Below are 19,968 nucleotides of genomic sequence, written 5' to 3'. Positions count from 1 at the left end.
AATCCTTTCTTTGTTTTATTTATGAAAGTGTGTATTTCTTACACTAAGATTGGCAAGTTTCGTGTTACAGGTATTACAACTTGGAAATTGCATATTCTTACATTTTCAAATTAAATTTGTTGTTTTTTCCACCTGACATGTTTTCTGCGATGATAAACTGTCCCATTAAAATGAATTTATGAAAGTGCAGAAGTGGCATAGTGGTGAAATGGTTAGCATTGGTGCCTTGCAGCTCTAGAGCCCTGGGTTCAATGTTCCGGACCTGGAGTGCTATCTGCGTGGAGTTTGTATGTTCTCCTCATGTATGCATGGATTTCCTTGGGGTTTTGATTTGGTTTTGGTTTCCTCCTCAGTCCAGAAACATATTGGAATGTTGATTGAATTCTGGTGTTAGTGTGTGCATGTCAGTGTGTGCCCTGAGACGGACCAGTGTCCCATTCAGGGTTTACCTGCCTTACACCCATTGCTTGCCAGGTTAGGTTGTGGCTACCCTGTGACCCTGCATTGGATGGATGAAAGAAAGTGCAGAGAAGAAGCAAGTTTACATTGTATGGTGTCTTCTACTACGCACTGCAAAAGAATAGATTCTTGACAGTGCACAGGTGCAAGTGGAATAACAATTACATAGGTTTTCTTGAACTAAACATACAGTATGAACAATTCAATGTGACATGAAATTAGAAGGTGTGGGTGCTGGATGATTAAATAAAATGAAAAGCATGCTGTAGCTCAGAATGTAAACTACATAGAAAAAACAGGGATTTACTGAACTTTGAATTTTTTATCCTCAGCTACTGTACATCCCAGTGTGCTTTAATGGAGTTAATATTCGGTCTAAACTATATTAGCATAGTCAAAACATTAAATAATAAGTATTATATAGAAAGGCACATAAGAAGTCTGCTACTATGTAACCAGTTCATATACAACAACAGCCAAATTACCAATATAAGAGTAATTCTCATTATTCCAAAGTGTCCACTACCCATTTACTGGCTAAGAAAAATACCAGTATGAGGTAGTAAGTGGTGGCTTTGAGATAAAGGCATCTATTTTAGAAAAAAAGGTTAAAATGAGACACATTAATTAATTGGATATATGTGCCATGCAGAGGAACTGTTATTCTACATGAGGGAAAGGAATGATGAGGATAGGCTTTGAGTGGAACTGGCTACTCCCCTCACAACTGGGAAGATTTATAAGATGGCTTACAGGTCTGTAGAACTAAGAGAGTGAGAGGAATAGTGAAATTACAATAGCTAAGTCTAGGTAACGCAAGTTGAGTCTGGAGTACTCCTGTTCTATACTACCAGCAGACTACCAGCTACCAGTGTAGCATAGGAGAGTGTTGGTGAAAGAGAGGTCAACAGACTGGCTGCTGCTGTGTCAGGAGCACAAGAAGATAAATAGTAATGGAGACTGAGAACCATGTCCCTGGCCAAACGGGATCAACCAGCGCAGATAGGAATGAAAGGACTGAAGGGCTGTTTGTGCTCAAAGGAAGTTAACAGATCAGTGAAAGAAGTACAATTGTGCGACAGAATGAATCTTGTTGAATACTCCGGTGCCTGTTGTGTGTTAATAACCAAAGAAGATCAATAAGGCTGTGAGACGGAGTACTTAAATCATGGGAAAAATTCAAGTAACATGTTGCCAGGACTGTGGTTGCTGTGACTTATGTATTGACTTTGTCACAACCAGTTTAACAAAATATGTGAACATTTTTTTATTCCACAAATGATAAAAGCAGCATAAACTACAACACCATATACTCATACCTTCTTCTATGTGTGCATGGGTCCATGGATGAATAAAGATCACATTAAGGTACAGTCCCACTGCCAAATGCTGACTCATAGTCCATGATGCTTTGTAGTCCTAAAGACTCTGACACACCAGATGTGATTTTTATAAGGAGCCATAATAAATTCATATCAATATGAATTACCTAGGGCAGATCAATTCCTGCGGTGCTATCTGTGTGAGTTTATATGTTCACCCCATGTTCATATAGTTTTCCTCCAGCTGTTCTGCTTTCACCTGTCCACAGTACAAAGACATACTGGTGGGTTTATTGGCTTCTGGAAAAATTGGCCTTGGTACAAGTATCTATTTGTGTCTGTGTGTGCCCTGAGAGATGGACTGGTGTCCCTTCCAGGGTGTATTTTTCCTGGTGCCTGCTGCTTGCTGGAATAGACTCTGGCTCCCTCTGCAACTCTGTATAAGATAAAGTGGTGATAAAATGCATGCATAAATTTGCTGTACACAAGTGCTACATGGACATGATGCAAAAAAGAAAATGAAAGGCCCCTTAAATTGTGTAACTTTATGCACATAAAAATAGCTAAGAGTTTGTGTGATCTGAAAGTGTATCTTGCATCCAACTGTACTGTTATACTCCTATTATAATCAACAACCCATATGTAGCACTTTAAAGTGTTGCTTCCAATGCAAGTGTGGACGTCTTCAGCATTTAACAAAAGGATGCTTCCAGGATATTACCTTTCTATTTAGCTTTCTTGACTGTGGCTATTAAAGGAACATAAGCTCTGAAGGCAGCACTAAAATGAAGGACTTACTCCACAAAGTGTTGTAGATGACTTTTTCAAATCTGTTTGGTTCTACAACAAACTCCTTTATATAAAATAGCCTAAGGCAAGAAACACAAGAGAAGCTGTGTGCTGTGTAAAAGTAATGCACTGTGTACTTTGTATCTTATAGAAATCCTTATAGAAATGAAAGCTTTCACACTATTATATACGACAAAACTGAAGCTACATGTACATACTCAGCCTTTGAAATGGTTTCTTAAAAATATTATATACATGAAAATGGTTTCATGTATATAATGACATAGAGAAGCTATTGTCTGATTGCTCAGTTATCTAGCGATTATGCAAAAAATGTGTAAAAATAGAACTCAGTTCCATGTTTTTCCATCTCTGCAACGTGGCAACAACATTGCCCTAGCATTGCCTCTCGCTTCACCTTCAGTTTAAAGACTATTGATGAAACTGTGGGTTCTATTAATTTTATGGAATTGTTACAGATACTCTTTCTTCTCCATTGTTACTGGTGTCTATGGGCCTAAAACTATAATACAGATCTATGTGGAGTTTTACAGGTTCAGATTAAATCTTGATCCCCTTGTAATGTCCGTTTCTTAAGGTAAAACTAAGAAGAGGCCATGATTCGTAAGGTGAACGTTGTACAGGCAGCATGGTGTGGTAACAGGCTAAGGACACAGGCAAGTGTTGTGCAGGCAAACAGTCCAGATCCTTGGTCAATAGCAAGGCATGGTTTAAAGCTAGGGAGACACAGAAGCGCAGCACAGCGAATTTCACAATCATAGTTGAGACAAGCAGGCAAGGTTCTTAGCAAAATAATACACAGTATCATGGCACAAAGAGACAAATCCAGAGATGTTGTGAGGACAAACTTGGGTCAAGCATCCAGGGAGAATCACAAGCAAGAACACAGGAATTTGGAAGCAAAGCTAGGGTCAGAGCTAAACTATATCAGAGCGCCAACCATTGTCAGAGCAGACCTTAAGTATCCTGAACTACCTGAAACAGGTGTGGTTGTAAATTACCCAGATTGTACAAGTCTCTTGCCTAATCGCATATCTATGGTAACCAGCACTGACTGACAGAGGAGTAGAGGCATGGCTGGCTGCCATGGCAATGCTACCTCACTCCGTAGTGCTAAAGTGGGAGAGAGCATGACACACCTATTGAATTTTATAAAACTGAACATGGTTTTCTGCATTCAATGCTTTTACCTCTAAAATTAACTTCAAAGCTTAAACTCAGAGAGTCCATATTAGGGGAATGTAATTATTTAAAATTGAGATGCATCAGTTGAGACAAATCTCTAAATTAAAATTTAGTCCTGTGATAAGCGATAAAACATATTTTAACTTTCGAGCTAGAGTTCTCTCTATTTTCTATTCCCTCTCATCTCTCATCTCATCTCTGTCAGCTTTCTCTTCAGCCTCGACTTCTCACACAGCAACAGTTATTGTGGTCTTTAAACAGTCAATTTATAATGCAGGTTTTCATTTTTATTAGAGTAAATTGGTGCAGTGTTGATTTTTCTCCTCTTTACTGGCATCCATGTTTGTAGTTCTCTTTCTGGTTTGTTTTCACTTTCTTTTCTGTCTCTTCTCTTGTCTAGCTCCCTCTCTTCTATGCTTGCTTCTTGACTTATATAATCTGAAACAGAGTACACATATGTATTAGAGGTCTTCTGCTGCTGTCATAGTGCATAGTGCTGACATGTTCTACAAAAACAGTGACATACTTCCCCTCTATGAGGCAACCTCCCATGGCATCACTATATAATATATATATATACTGCCCTACAAAAATATTAGAAAAGACTGTCATTCATTCCACTTCCAGCTGTGATTACAGCAGAAACATGACTTGAGCTGAGGCTAAATTCACATATTTAGCAGCCTTCAGAAATCTACCAAAGACATAAGCACCAATAATCAAACCTTTCTGTACAACATGATGCATGATCTACATATTACATATACAGTATACAGTAACTTGTGGAGTCCTATCTAGAAAACCACTGCCACACTACTGCTTATACATGGAGATTAAGTTATTTAAGAAGATGTCTCTTAAACATATGGAATTAGTAAGGAAAACCATGACTATCTTTGATTTTCTTTTTTGATTTTTCAAATTGTTCCACATGGAAAAGTATGCATAATTCATGTGTTTTTAATAGTGATGTGTTGTGCACATTCTGGATATATTAAGTGTCAGTCCTTTTGATGCCTTTCTAAATTATTCTGTATAATAAAACTGAAATATTCATATGTTTGCTCTTTGTGAAATGGATTTTAGAATTCTTCAAAAGCATATGATGCTGTCCTTGATTCAATGTTTGTGATGTAATTCCTAGAGTGGGTGAAACAATATATTTCATAATGTTGTTTAGTTTTATGGCTATTTTATGAAATGCAAGTTTTTAATTGTAGTAGAACTCCACATCAGATTAATCAGAAAGAACCTTTGATCTGTTTTTAACATTTATTATACAATTTTTAATGTAGAAAAATATTATTTGAAGAAAAGAACTGTGTATTGTTTTCAGGTTACATTGACTTGCATTACTTACTGTATATTAGCTTTTATATGCTTGCTGTCTCGGCAGAAAATTAAGACTTTATACAGATAATACCTTTTCCCACCTACATATACAGGTGCTTAAAAGTGCCAAAGTCACTCAAGTCACATATAAAATTAATTTACAATTCACCTTAACAATTACACAGGTTTACATAACAGAATCAGCACACTGCCTGAAGGAATTCTGATGTGTTATAGAAACTCTGTATGTAGGATATCGGGGCTTGGTTTTCATCCCCATCTGTGCTTTAAGAGAAGCTGTTTACTTTTATTACATCTAGCTAGACATTCCCTGTACACTTCCCTTGCCTAAAGGCTTTCAGTTTTGCAAAGAATGCAGTTTTTATTGTGTCACTTTTTTTTTCCTTTGAGAACTAAATCACTGATGTACTCCCCACTAATCTTAAAACAAAACATTGGAATTACAAGAGATGAGATACAGTACATTTGCATAAAATAAATTCCTGGCAAATCCTTAGCCATCCTTAGATACATTCCCTTTAGTTGTAAAACCTTGTTTAAAGGTGTCCACAAATTTTAGAATGAAAGAGAGTAATGGAGACAGAGAGATGTTATGTACAGTATGTCTTTGGTGACTTGCCGTACCTAGGATTAAAAGGACTGTGGGAAAGCTTAAAGGAAAGTTCAAAATACAATGTTTGGTGCACATGTTGCTTAGCAATATAAAAAAACCTGCATTTTGCACTCATCTCCAATTCATATCTAATTATATTGATTGTATAAACAAGATTTGCCAGAAAGCAATACAACATGACACACATCCCGACGTTAAGATATGAAATGTAGAGCAAAATAAGATTTTCGTTTTTATTTTGAATTGACTTTTTTTTACAACGGCTGTGGTTCACGTTACTTTATCTATGTCACACCAAGGCCTTTGTGATAACCTTTTCTTTTTCTATCTTTGGAATCTCTTAACTAAAGGTTTACAACACTAAGAGTGATTTACAAAGTGCTTTTCTCTTATTGGTGAGATATAGATTTCAGGTTTATATCAGTGTTGGCTGGAATGAGTTCAGTGTTATCTGCCTTGCCATATGGTGGTATTCTTTAGATCTGTGTCTTCTCTATTATATAAAGGGCGAGTCAAGTCCCTCATTGTGGGCTTTTCTGTACAAGCTGCTATTACACATTTTACACATCCTTGAATGAAATAGCATTTTGATGATACAATGAGATAGACAAAGATTTTTGGATAATTTATTTCAATTATTACCTTCTTTTCAATTTCAAGGAGAACACATATCAGCTGGAATAAACAAGATACAAATTAAACATACTGTACCATGTATAATTCCACAATTTTTCTTAAACTGTGCCTTCATTATAATAAACTACGCATGATGCAGTACACTTGTACTATGCAAGAACATCTGGACTTTTTTACACAATGCATATGTGTTTTTAAAATTTCCTGAATTTACTTGATTTTTTATTCTAGTTTACTGGTTAAAAAAATTTCTTTGCGGATAAAGTAGGCTTCAAGTACATATTTAATGCATTCATGCATAGATTATTATTTTTTACTACATTTGCTTGATTTAACATTTTACTTATGGGTAAATGAATGATTTCTCAAAGCAATTAACATTTTGTTTTTACCTAGAACAGACATAATGTAAACATGAAAAATGTGACTTGTATTGGAAGATGCAGAAAGATGCAGAAAGTTGTTTTAAATACATTATGAAATAAGTGAAAATGCTTACAAAAATAAATGAATTAGTAAGCTCTACAAATGATCAAAGATCTCCCCAAATTAAGCAATTTTCTGGATGCTTTTATGAAATTCTGCCATGAAATTCTTTTATGAAATTCTGCTTCAAGATTGATTGATCCTTCAACTCCTATGATCTGGGCAGGAGTATCTAGCTTCTACAGAGCTACTCTTGTAGTGACCAGTAACCTGACTACACAGAATTACATTTGATAAGTTCCTGGAATCTCGTCGCTTTTCTTTTGGCACTTCCAAACATGACAACATTTCTGCAAGGCACTGTCTCATTCATGTAACAATATCTTTCTTCCAGCATGAAAATGTAATAGTTATGCCCTACTGACCACAATAGAGCTCCATCGAACATTTCTAGGATGAACTGAGTGGCTTTGTGGCCACTCACTATTCAAGCTTCTGATGTTCACTGTAGACAGTCCAATGATCAGCCTGTTGATGACATATGTTAATTAGCATAATGAATTTACCCAGGTTATGTCTGTATAATTAAGTGTGTCTTCAAAAAATTGTATTCTGTTAAGAACATTGTGAATTTGTGGCACTAAAAAGGTTAGAACTGTATATTACACAGTATATTGAGCTAACTGGATCTATATCGATTTTATACTTTGTCAGCTCGTGGCAAGAATAGGTTAGTATGATGAGCTCCTGGAGATAAAAGTCATAAGGATGGAACAATTTCAAGCCTACCAATTATCACGACGGACTAATAAAGTTTTTTTTTCAACAATGGACTGATTTCTTTGAGATGGGGCAATTAGTTCCATGTTTTGTTTTTGGGTTCTTGCCTAAACAGGGTATCCTATTACTGAAAAAGACACTTCCCTTACAACCAATTTAAAATATGATTTCAGATTATATTACAATTCCCTTTCCTTTTTTATGTTACTGTATATACAAATGTTTCTCAAACTACAAATCACCCAGTGCAAGAATCCTGGTAGTTCTCTGTACAGTGACTGCAAAAAAGTGACTGCAAAGATGTAAAACAATGTACTTGCATTTCAAACATTACGTAAAACTACAATAATATAGGTCTTTGAGAGATTCTTATACATTTAGCAAAACTGATTATCACTGTGCTTTATGATCCATGTATGTTTTCTGTGGTTTGATGTTTTATGCCTTCCGTTTTAAAAACGGAATTTGGAACAGCTAAAAAATGTTGTTTTTTTAGGTTTTACAAGCATTATAAGGCATTTCTTTTTTGTTATTATCACCCTGCATACAAGGACTTTCAGCTATTGGCTTACCTTTATGTAGAGTATATAGAAGTATTCACCACCTTCCAATTATATTCCATTTTTAAATGCATTTTATTAAATGAATAATTATATTTAAAACGCCACTGCTCAAACCAAACATTTTCAAAAGACATAATAACCTTTTGTTTTATTTGTTGTCTAATTTGTGATTAAATTTTATCTGACATCTGCAAAATGAATGCTATTTAGAAGTTATAAAGAACCCTAATTAAGTAGTGCTTGTAAGTGAGCATAGGATATCATTAGCATCTTCAGTGGATGTCAAAATTAGAGCTGAATCCTGCATCATCCTGAAACTTTATTATGATTCAGAGATGCTTGATAGCTTAGTGGAATGATACATGGATAAATAAAATGGGTATTGACACTGATTCAAACAAATTGGTTTGTGGTCCAAAGAAAGCGTTAAATTAAAATGTATTACATGTTAGAATGGGAAACAAACATTTCAATTTAATGCACCTTACAAAGTCTTATGAGAATAAGCTATGGTGTGCAAGGACATGCATGATGAACAGCTTGTGAAGGAAAGGGTGACAGGTGATAATTAATAAGCACCCTTGTTATCCTTAAGTTATTGACTCCATGCCCAACAATTAAAATTCCAAGGCCATTCACCTCTTTATATACAGTAGATTCCTTTCTTGAAAATTGTTTTCAAAAAATGCATTTCCATGTAGTCATGTATAGTTTTCTATGCACGTTCCCAAGCTATCCTATAAAGTTTAAAAGAAAGAAAATGATTTAAGTTTACTAATGATATAAAAGAAGGATACATCCAGGTGATAAATATTGTCATCTACTTACAGTATATTTGTAGACAGACAATACAGCAAAAAACATACAATATTCAGAAGGTATATTTTGGAAAGAAAGGCAAACCTTAAGCCATGCTTTTTTAAAAGATTCTGTTGAGAAAGATATAATGAGTAACAAATCTTCTTGTCGTAAATGATATTAGGTAAATCAATTAATTGTATGTATACAATATAAATGCATGTTGGTTTTTGATATGTTGCTATATGTTTAGCTATTACTGAGCTATGTTGCAAAGTTTTTGCATGTTTGAGGGAATTGAGATAATGAGAAAGAAATTTAATAATTTCTTGCATATACTATATTTCAAAATACCTTACATACAGGAGAAGTCCCATTTCATCTCCCACCTCATACTGTATACCCACGTGATATAGTTAAGTAGTTGTAGTAGGTAGAGAACAGAAATTGTGTTTGGTTTAGCATGAATGACTTTAACCACACAATGTTCTACGCATGTCACACAGAGAAAGATTTGTCTGTATTTTCTTTTTTTCACAGAAATCTACTTCTCTTGTCAAAATCAACATTCTCCCTTAACTCAATAAGTCAAAGGCACAATAAAATGCTACAGCTAAATTTCTAAATTCGGACATAATACTTGTCTCAGCTTGTAGCTATGAGCCCTTCAACCACACACAGGGGAAAATAAGGAAGTGTAGGCAGACTTGTCTGACATATCTCACTTTTAGTCCACTCATCTTTTAACACATCTCAGACAAAACAACTTCTTACAGGAGGTCAATTGCCAAATGGAGAAGAGATGTGTCCTACACCAATAGCAACACAAGCCACCAAGTGCCTGGGTGGTCGCAGGGGACCTGTGACACTGAGAGCTCTCTACCTGACTAAATCCACTTGACCATTGGCAGTGTTCAGCAAATTGTGCACCACTGCCAAAGCATCAGCTAGTGACATGACCCAGGTCACTAGGTTAAACTCATAGCAGAGCTTAACCTCAACTTTACTGGTTGAGACATATAATGATTTCATCAAGATTCAGCTGCTCTACATTTATGATTTTTTGTGGAGTGGTGATGTTGATTCACTTACAGTATGTGATTTGTGTAAGCATATATATATATATTAATAGGAACAAGTAATAGTGTTCCTTTGCAGCCTATGCATGCTGATGCAGCTACCCACCTGTATATTAATAGTATTTATTGTTAACATTTAAAATTTGTTACAGCTCATATTTTTTTTTTCTGTTATTTACTTCGATGTTCTGATCATAAAAAGTGGTTGTCATCTTACAACTGGCAACTTGTTGTTAACTTGAAGTCAGAGGGTGAATTAGTGTTTAGAACTCTGGACCCATAACTAAAAGGTTGGGGGATGCATTGCTGGAGCAAGGTACTTCACTGACATAGCATCAGTAAAATGCTTTGCATTATAAATGGGTACAAAGGTAGGTTACTTTAGATAAACATGTCAGCCATATTAATTAATAATAATAATAATAATATCTTTGTATAAAACCCCACTGATAGAAACACTTTATTGAGAGCTAATAGTATTGTTCCTGTGCCATTAAAACAGGATTTCCCCATTAGTCAATTAATGTAGATTCAGAGGAATTATACTACTTTAATTGACTTGAGGAAAATGCACTTGAGATGATGATAAGGTTTAAAAATATGAGGTTATCTTGACAATTGGATTCATTCTGCTTATGTTAGAGCACAGGATAGTAATACAGAACATCTACTGGGACATGGCACTGTTGATAAATCTGCTGGATTTACTTGTAATTTTAATTCAACTTATTATAATCACAAAATGAAAAAAAAAACATTGGTACTGGCTTTTTAAGATAAAATTACTTTTGTAAAAATGTACTAGTATTTCCTTTCTAGAGAGGACACAATGTAAAGGATTTATTCATTTCATGTGACATAAATGTAAAAATTCATTATCTTGACAATTGTCAACAGGTAATACTTATGTATTTTAACTGTATACATTATAGGAATAATCAATGTTATAGATGGTGACCCCTAAATGCAGGAGCTGCTTTTGCTTTGTAGCTGACTATGCTACCTACCAATTTTAAAGAGTGCTAGGACCCCTTTACCCCTGCAAAAAGTTATTTTTATCTCCCAGAACCACCAGTTATCCTATATACTGTAAGATCCAATTTTATTATAGTATTTCAATCTTCCCATCACACAAATGTAACCACATAACACAGCAATTCCTATGTCTGCCCACCAAATGTACAGAACACATGACACAGCTTATCTACAAGAGACACACACTACAGAATATATGAAAAACCTCATGGACCAAAACCAAATGTCTCAAAAGAGCAGTCCACCAGCTCTGTTTTCAAGCAACAGCTCTGGTTGGTGACCTGGCGTGACTTCTTATGCCACAGTTAAAAAACTTTGTATTTTTATTCATTCTTCCCAGTCTTGTCTGTCAAACAACATGGTCCCTGGTGCTTCTCACCCTACCCTGTCAATTAAAGAGTTTGGTTTTGGGTAGATGGAGTAGGAAGACAATGCTGGTGCCTCCTCCTTTGATCTCTTTAGAGTCCCTGGTGTCTGAGTCCTCTCCTGGGTCCCTGCATTTCTCCTTTTTCAGCTTCTTCTGTGTCTGTGTGCTGTCTCGGTGGGATTTTGTAGCCCACTAACCATGGCTTATGGCTTGTTCTTTGGGGGGTGGAAGTGTCCCAGGTGTAATAACAGACTTTGCATTCACAACCTCTTCCAGGACCTCTTTGCAGTCATAAGCACAGTTAAACCTGTCTCACAATCCCACCTCTGAACCTCTGAACTGTCACCTCTGAACTGTGAGGTAGTTAAGTGTGTGTGTGCAAGGACTCTTGATCAATGGGAAGCTTAAGAACAAGGAAAGACAAATGCACCAACTTATGGAGACACTGGCATTCAATGCCCACTTAACATCAACACAGCCTATGCTCATATTTTCACTCTGTGACATCATAAACATACCAGTATGTGTTTTTTTTAAATTAAGAATGGAATTACTTTTCCATAATTAGGTGATACATCTCTTGACACGAAATCATGGTTTAGCATTGAGTGATAAATCTAAAAAACAATGAAAAACTTGGAGAGGTGAAAACTATTTATAAAAAAAAAAGATCTTAGGCTGCCTAGCTCAGTCATTCTTTGTCTAGGTTAACATTTATTGTGATTGAGTCAATATTTTTTTTTCTTTGGGTAGGTGAGTGTAGAGGTTTGTATGAATTAACATTGTGTTTGTGTGAAATTAGAAAATGTAATATACAATAAACTTTTTTTCTTTTATTCTTTAGTAGTAAGATAGCTTGCTGCAGGTAACCAGTTTATAAAACAATCAAACAAATTAGATTGTTAAATCTTTAATACATTATTTTCACTTGTGGAAATAATCCTTGACAATGATGATGATGATGATTTCTGTTTGAATAAATGAAGACTATACTAAATAATTTGAATTTAGTCAGGCTCTGTAAGTCAACTATACATTCAGATGGAAGAATAAGATCTGGCAGAACATCACATACAATATGATGAGAAAACCAAGAAAAGCTCTTGTAAAATACTACCTGAAGGAAAAAAAAATGATGGCAGTTTTATTAGTTGGAAAACATACAACAGATTAGTAGTGCCATCTGAAACCACAGCAGCTAGATATATCTGCACTGATAAGACATCCATTCCCTTTAAATTGTAGCTAGTCAATTAATTAAATAGAAAACTAAGCAAAAATAATCCATACTTTATGGTTTGCATTTTAGGGATTTACTAGTTTTATGTTTTGGCTAGTGACTGATTTGTAGGATGTAAGATAATATTTTAAAATTTGAGAGTTTGTTAAACACACAGTGTTGTGCATGAACTTCATAACAGAGTGAAATACAATGTTATTTCTTTTGTATGAATCTTATTTTTTGTATTGTACATTTCTCAACATGTAATGGTAATCAGAAAATAATGTTCCTTAATCACATTTAGTAATTTAGTTAATTGAATGTAGATCGCTGACTGGATATTTAACTGAGAAAATATTATTCTAGTGGCACAATTCTATAGTAATGCACAAATTCAAAACAATGTATGTAAAGCAAAAGCAGTGTAATAAACCTGAAGCACAGGCATGTCACTTTGATTGCATGATGTCATTAGCATATCACACACTGACCATGAAATACGGTATAGATGCTATAAATTCTGAGTTATAAAGAGCTGATATTTTAATGACACTTATGAGCCCTAATCCAGGTTAATTCCTTGAGTATATATTGGTACAGCTTTAGATTACTACAAAGTGTCTCTTAGAGTTTAGGTGAAGTTTGTGACACCTGGCACTTCTAGCTTTTAAAGCAGAGAGGATGTTCACTGAGATGTCCCTTGGGGGGTCCTAAAAAGAAATTTAAAATTTACCCTGGTATACCTACGTAGGTTGTGTATTAATAAATAGCAGTACAGAAACACAACGTATAAGATCACATTTAGACCACAGAGGAAGGATAGGGGACGACAAAAACAAGGAAGAGGGAGACAAGAGAGGAGTCCAGAGGAGTTGGAACTTGAAGTCTGTGACAGGCGAGACTCCCTAGTTCATGATCATCCAAACAAAACCTGACTGGAGCTGAGTATTTGAACCTTGCTAGAGAGAGTTTGCTATTCTATGGTTTTGGGAACTTGGGTTCCCTGGTTAAAAGATACCTCTGTTAGAGACATCTTTCCTGCTTAGGGTCATTTTTACAATAGGGAGATAGGCTCCCATTTATTTTGTGGCATCCGGGGTGCAGAGAGTGAAATTTAAATGCAGGTTGTATTGCTTTTTTTAGAAGGTAGCTTATCTCTTTCTAGGTTTCTGTAGGCATTATTTAAGGGTTTCATACTTAGTAGAAGTTTGGGGTTTTTTCTGGGTGATTAGGATGTTAGGCCTCTGAAGCGCTTTGTTTGTACATATTGATAATAGTATAACTTGTGTGTTGTATGTTTCATTGTGTGTAGTGTAGTGTTTGTATTGTCATCATTAATAAACATTTGTTTAAGCAAGTGTGCCTGGATTATTACTCTTTTCACCAAAACTGTGCCAGAGAATAAAGGACCCACATGCCTCTAATTATACCAATCACTCAGTATATTCTGGAGAAATCACTTGGGTGTTATGAAAATTTATTTTACTTATTGACTAAACAGCTCAGTTAATTTCTGATTTCATAACCCCCCATTTGTAACAGTATTTTGAAAAATCTAATCACATGAGGACAGTATAATTTTCTCTAAGAGCTTAGTAGCTTTTTGACTGAAATGGTATGGTATTTAAAGGGCTTGTTATTAACATTCTATCAATGAGTTAAAGGATTTAGGTATGATCGTCCTTTCCAGTTTCTATTATATTTTTAGGTAATGCATATAATAATTTCCTTATAGTTTTCGCAAATTTAATATTGGCAGAGGCCACAGCTGGATAAATTAATATTTACAATACTTTCAGTATTTAAAAAAAAAAACTTTAGATAAATGCAAGGAATGATTTTTAGCAGTGCAAAAGTAGACATTCTTACTAGGAAAGTTTCATACAGTGTCTCTGTATAAGCTTACTTATCTTTCTATTATAAAATATTAGTTATATTTATTATTTACCCCTATTGCACAATTGTTTATTGTATTTGACTTTGACTTCCTGGGAATTAATAAACGTTACATTGTGTCAAAGACTTAAGTCATGGATTGTGACCCCTAACTGAAGGAACTAATTTTGCTTTGTAGACAATTACACCTCCTAACAATTATAGAGGGTACTAGGATCTTTTTCCCTTTCCACAGGTCCATATTATCTTCCAGAATCACTAGTGTAAGAGCGGGCAGGCAGGGTGTATGGATCCTGTGCAGGACTCAGGAGGGAGAGAGAGAGAGATCACCAATCCAAATCACTAAGCAAAAGCAATCGAGTAGGTCAGAACACGGTAAAGACGACGAAAGAGCAACAATCCAAAACAAAAGGGAAAGTTGAAAATGAGGGGCAGGCTAGAAGATCAAATACCGAAATGAAGGCTAGTAAGACAATAACATGCACTAGGGAGCTCTAGGAGTATACACAATAGTGAGCGGGGATGTGAGGAAAAAGGGGAACTAAAATAGTTCTTAACTAAAATAGTGATGGGAGTAAACGGTGATAGGTGTATTACTCGCGGTTTGGTTTGAGCGTTTGTTAAACACGGCACGCATGGGAATGCAAGACGGGACAGAGACGCGTGTGGAATGCATAACAACTAGTACATCCACAGACCAGCAACAGACACTAGTATTGTTTAAGTACCCTTTTTATTTTCTGGTAATTGCAACATTCATCACTACTAAAAAAAACCCCACAGAATCCATGATACAAAAAGTATAGTATCTCCAATGTTAACGTTAATGTAATGTAATGTACAAAAGGTACAACTCCAGACCTGCACGAGTACCATACAGTATGGGCCCTAGTTACCTATTGTCCCAAAGAAAAACGACAGCAACATTTATCTTGTATTTCCTCTGGTGGTTCTTCAGTCTGACTCTCCAGAACAACATAGTCCTTGATGACCCCCCAACCCTCTTTGTTTCATCGTAAAGTTTTGGGTCAAGGGGCAAGAAAAACATTGCTAACACTTTCCTCCTGTCCCTGGTGCCCATGCCCTCTCCTGATTCCAGCTGCTGTAATCTTTTTTCTAAATTCTGTCTTTCTTCTCTAAAATCTTGAGTCCTCTGACTAGAACTTGTCCTAAGCCCCTTAACTAGGTTTATGATGTTATTTTCAGCTGGACAATCCTACTCAGTGGGGACTTGTCATTTTCTCAGTAAGGGGAAGGTGTATTTAATTGATTTCAGGAGTTAGCTTGACAAAACAATATAGGTCATTTGAGAACTGTTAGAATGCACATTTCCAGGTGTCATGGCACCCTATCACTCTTATATTTCCTGTCCTGCCCCCTTCTGCCCAAGTTCTGATCCAAACTGGTTCAGAACCTCCAGACACTTCCAAATTAAGTTGTGGAAACTGAGCAAACATTATGTCTCTCCATCCTTGCTAATTGCCTCCTGTTGCACTGTATGCATTTGATGACTTGATTATAAAGAGGGATCAAACACTATCACTGGTCACTCCATACAATTTAAGTCAATCACAGCCCATAAGCCTTTTCACTTTTTCACTGTTGGCACTCTATGACACTTGTCCTTTTTTATAGAATGTTATCACATGTATGAAAATGTAATCATGCAGTAGAAAACAATCCAGTATTTCGGCTGCATTTATGCCTGCAACACACACAGACCATTGAGGAGAAATAAATCTTTCAAATAAATCCTTCATACTCCATTTTAACATTTTTGTCAGTGTTTTGAATTTAAATTAGTCCATGATTCTTCACGTAACCACACAATTATTTTATGGATTTAAAGGCTATCAAATTACATTTGTCTTAATTCTAAAGTAAAAGGGAACTACTGTAAACTTAATTTCCTTAATAATCCAAAGACTGAAAATAAATTAAACTAACTAAAGCACTTAATTAAATGACATGACTAAAGTCTGACATAAACTAATTCAGTTTTAGTTGACTAAGAGCAATAATGATTGTAGTCACATCTTGGTTAACTATATTAAATTAGAAGTATGTGACAAAAATGGGACTGTAGACATTTTAGTCAACTTGACTAAGACTATAACTATATCAAAAACAGAGGACTAAATTAACACTGCAGAGGACCCATCCATGTTTTATTTCATATCTCTGTCTCTACCCTGGGGTTCTGACAGCCTTGCCTATACATTAAGGTTGCTGTTCCTTTTGATAGGCAAGTTAAGCCAGTAAAGCAATCAAATTCAACTCATGTCTCTTAAATAGAGTTTGGCCAAACAATAGAATTGATGTTTGGGAGTCTATTGCACAGACTTTGTTTATTAGGAATTATTCCATCCCACACATAAAAGTAATCTGTCAGACGGCAGTAGGTTCAAAATAGATGGTTCTCCTTGTCTGAAGAACCCCATTCCCCAGAATGCTATGGAGATTGAGCTGCTGCCCTCAGTCATCCTACCTATTCTGGGAAGATGCTTTCTGGGTCAATCTCTTATCCTGTGTCTGGTGACAGAGGGCTGATCTTCTGTTATGCAAACGGCACCAGAGAGAAGGTGGCAACCAACTGACAGAGTGACTGAGAATGCTGTGATTTTTATGTGTATTTAGAGCAGTCTCAGAGATTTATGTTTTGTTAAGCAGCTTAACTGCCTTGCTACTAACTAAAAAGCACTGAAGAAATTGGAAGCTCAACAAAGAATGAGATTTTGAATGATTGTGACTTTCACTGTTAGAAAGACTACTTTTCACTTTACCATACCCATCTATTAAGATACCTATTTACAGTGTCCTGTACCATGACATGTCACACACACAAATACACACAAAAGGTGCTACCTTATGTGTATACTTTTGTAGGGGTTTTGTGCATTTACTGGGACAATTATTAATTGATGGCTATTAGAAAACCAACCTTGCGGGATAACTCAGCAACGCACACACACGGATACTAATACATGAGAATATATTTATTAATACATCAAATGTGCATATAACATAACAGATCTTAAGAGTGAGGGTTAGCAGAACACAAAAAGTATATATTCAATAACGAAGAGTTACAAACCAAGAGGGACATACATTCAGTATACCATTCATTTATACCATTTCATAAATAAGCTTTGATTACAACTTCTACACTAGATGCTTGCAAGCAAGTACGTCACTCATAGGAATTGAATTGATATCAACTCAGGTTGAGGTAACAATTGAATTCTCGAGCTGCAATGCAGAATGTTGAATACTCATCCAATCTGTGTGGATTCAGATCTCCCGCGGACCCAAGGGAACAGCGGCAGGCAAGTCCAATCAGAGTCCTCTGGCCCGGTGCCAGGCAGTGCTGGTTCGGCTGGAGGTGGGAGAAGGAGGGAGAGATTCCTGCTGCAACGCTGGCAGTGGGCTCTCTGAAGACTGGCTAGTTAGTCCTGGCTTACTAGCAGAGGTTGTGCGCATGAAAAGTGACTGCGGGTCCAAGCAAGTCACACTCTTTAGACGGGAAGAAGACCGGTTCATTCCCGATGTAGCGCTAGTCCTGAATCCTGAGATTCAGCTGTCCACAGTTTCGACCATAGTTCACTCGTTGATTAGGCGAGCGTTAGCGGTGGGGTACCGGCAGTTCACGAGGCTTGCTGCTGGGCTAACCTCGGGCGGATCCTTTGGTTACACACGGGCGACCACCATTCTCGACTCTAAGAACAAAGTAAAGTCCTGGCACTCGGACACACTGGCCGTTACGTGATTGTCCGAGATGAGTCTGAGAATGTCCTGGAGGAGCCCCTTCTGGGTCTTGTGCTACCTGTTTTATCTGGAAGAACTACGGTCGTTCATTGGTTGAAAGTTTTGTGGGCATCCGAGACCCACGTGGGGTTACCCTGCCCTACCAGTTCCTGATTGGCTGATTGAGGTGGAGGATGAGTAACCATGCTCTCTGACATTAGGGCTGTGAACAACCTGGGATGAGACTCTGCCAAGGAATCTTCCAGACAGTAAGGCGGCAGAGATAACCATTTATTAGGGTGGCTGGAGAATCTCATCTTTGGGAGCTGTTCCTTATCAGGAAACTCTATCAGCTAGAAAAACACCTTAAATGTGAACCAAATGGAATGGCCTCTCTGTAGTCAGCACCACTGAGATAAGGGAGAGAGAGTGGCAAGGGAGCAGCAAACTTAATTCCTGTATTTTTAATAAGCCTTGTCGCTACACTGTCTTTGTCCAGAGCATCATGCACCCCATTGTGCTCGTAAGTTTATTGTTCTGTAAAGTGTGATATGATTTCCATAATGCAGGTGTCTGAATAGGCCAGTCAAGTTTGTAGAACATTTTATTCATAGTATAATATACTGTCACAGTCTCCTCCTTGAAGAGTTTAGAAGCATAGATAGAATGTAACAATAATGATGGCACAGCCACAATTGCAAAGACGTGCAATGGTGTTTATTAAGAGGAACTGTGTTCCCAAAGTCCACACCCAAAAAAACAAAGTGATAAACACAAACTAACCAGGAAAAAAACTAACACAAAGCTATAGTACAATAATATATACATTAATTGCTATTAAAAAAATAGATTGTTGTAGGCTGCTCCTATTCTACCCAACAACCAACCTGCTCCTATTTCCCCCTTCCTATCTTAAAGAGCTCCTTTTCTAGGTTAAACTCCTCCCCCTAGAATATTCCAATATAAAGCAAAAAATAATTTTACTGATATACAGAATTTATTCATTAAGTAAACAATTCAACAATGAACATATTATTACCAAAAATAAAATATCATACTCCTTTTATGTACATCAATATTGTTTAAGAAAATATTACCCCATCTTAATGGTATCTTCTTACAAATCAATCCACACATGTGCAACCCTGAAACAGGTACTACTAAGCCAGTCCCTGGTACCATGCCAAAGTTTGGGTCCTACAGGTTGCAGGAGAAACCATTTTGCCAGTGAGATATCCAAACAACTTATTTATTTGAAACACGTGAGTTGATCTCCAATTTGGTTCATTTCACTTCTAAAACAAAGGAAAACATGTGTTTGGTTTTAGTTCATGTTTAATTTTGATAATACGGGAACAACCTTACTTTTCTCTGTGTGCGCACCCACAGAGCAAGCGAAGCTATCCCCGGAATTCCAGACTAGTTCGTTTACGTTGGAAACCAGAGTTATAGCCTTTTTTTTAAAAGTGAAATGTTTCCGTAAGTGTGTGTGTACAGTATGTGTTCATGTGGATACCTCATGAGTGCCAGGTGATCTGGAAACGGAGTCTCCAGTCACATATACTCAAATGTCTTTATTTTGTATGATTACAAAGGGTGGAAAAACATTTATCTCGGAAATTTTAAACATAAACTCAAGGTTTTGGTAAAGGATGTTGATTCCTGATTTTTGTATCAGCT

This window comes from Atractosteus spatula, chromosome 11, assembly GCF_055471065.1.
Source record: "Atractosteus spatula isolate fAtrSpa1 chromosome 11, fAtrSpa1.hap1, whole genome shotgun sequence".
NCBI lineage: Eukaryota > Metazoa > Chordata > Actinopteri > Semionotiformes > Lepisosteidae > Atractosteus > Atractosteus spatula.
This window is presented reverse-complemented; position numbering follows the sequence as displayed.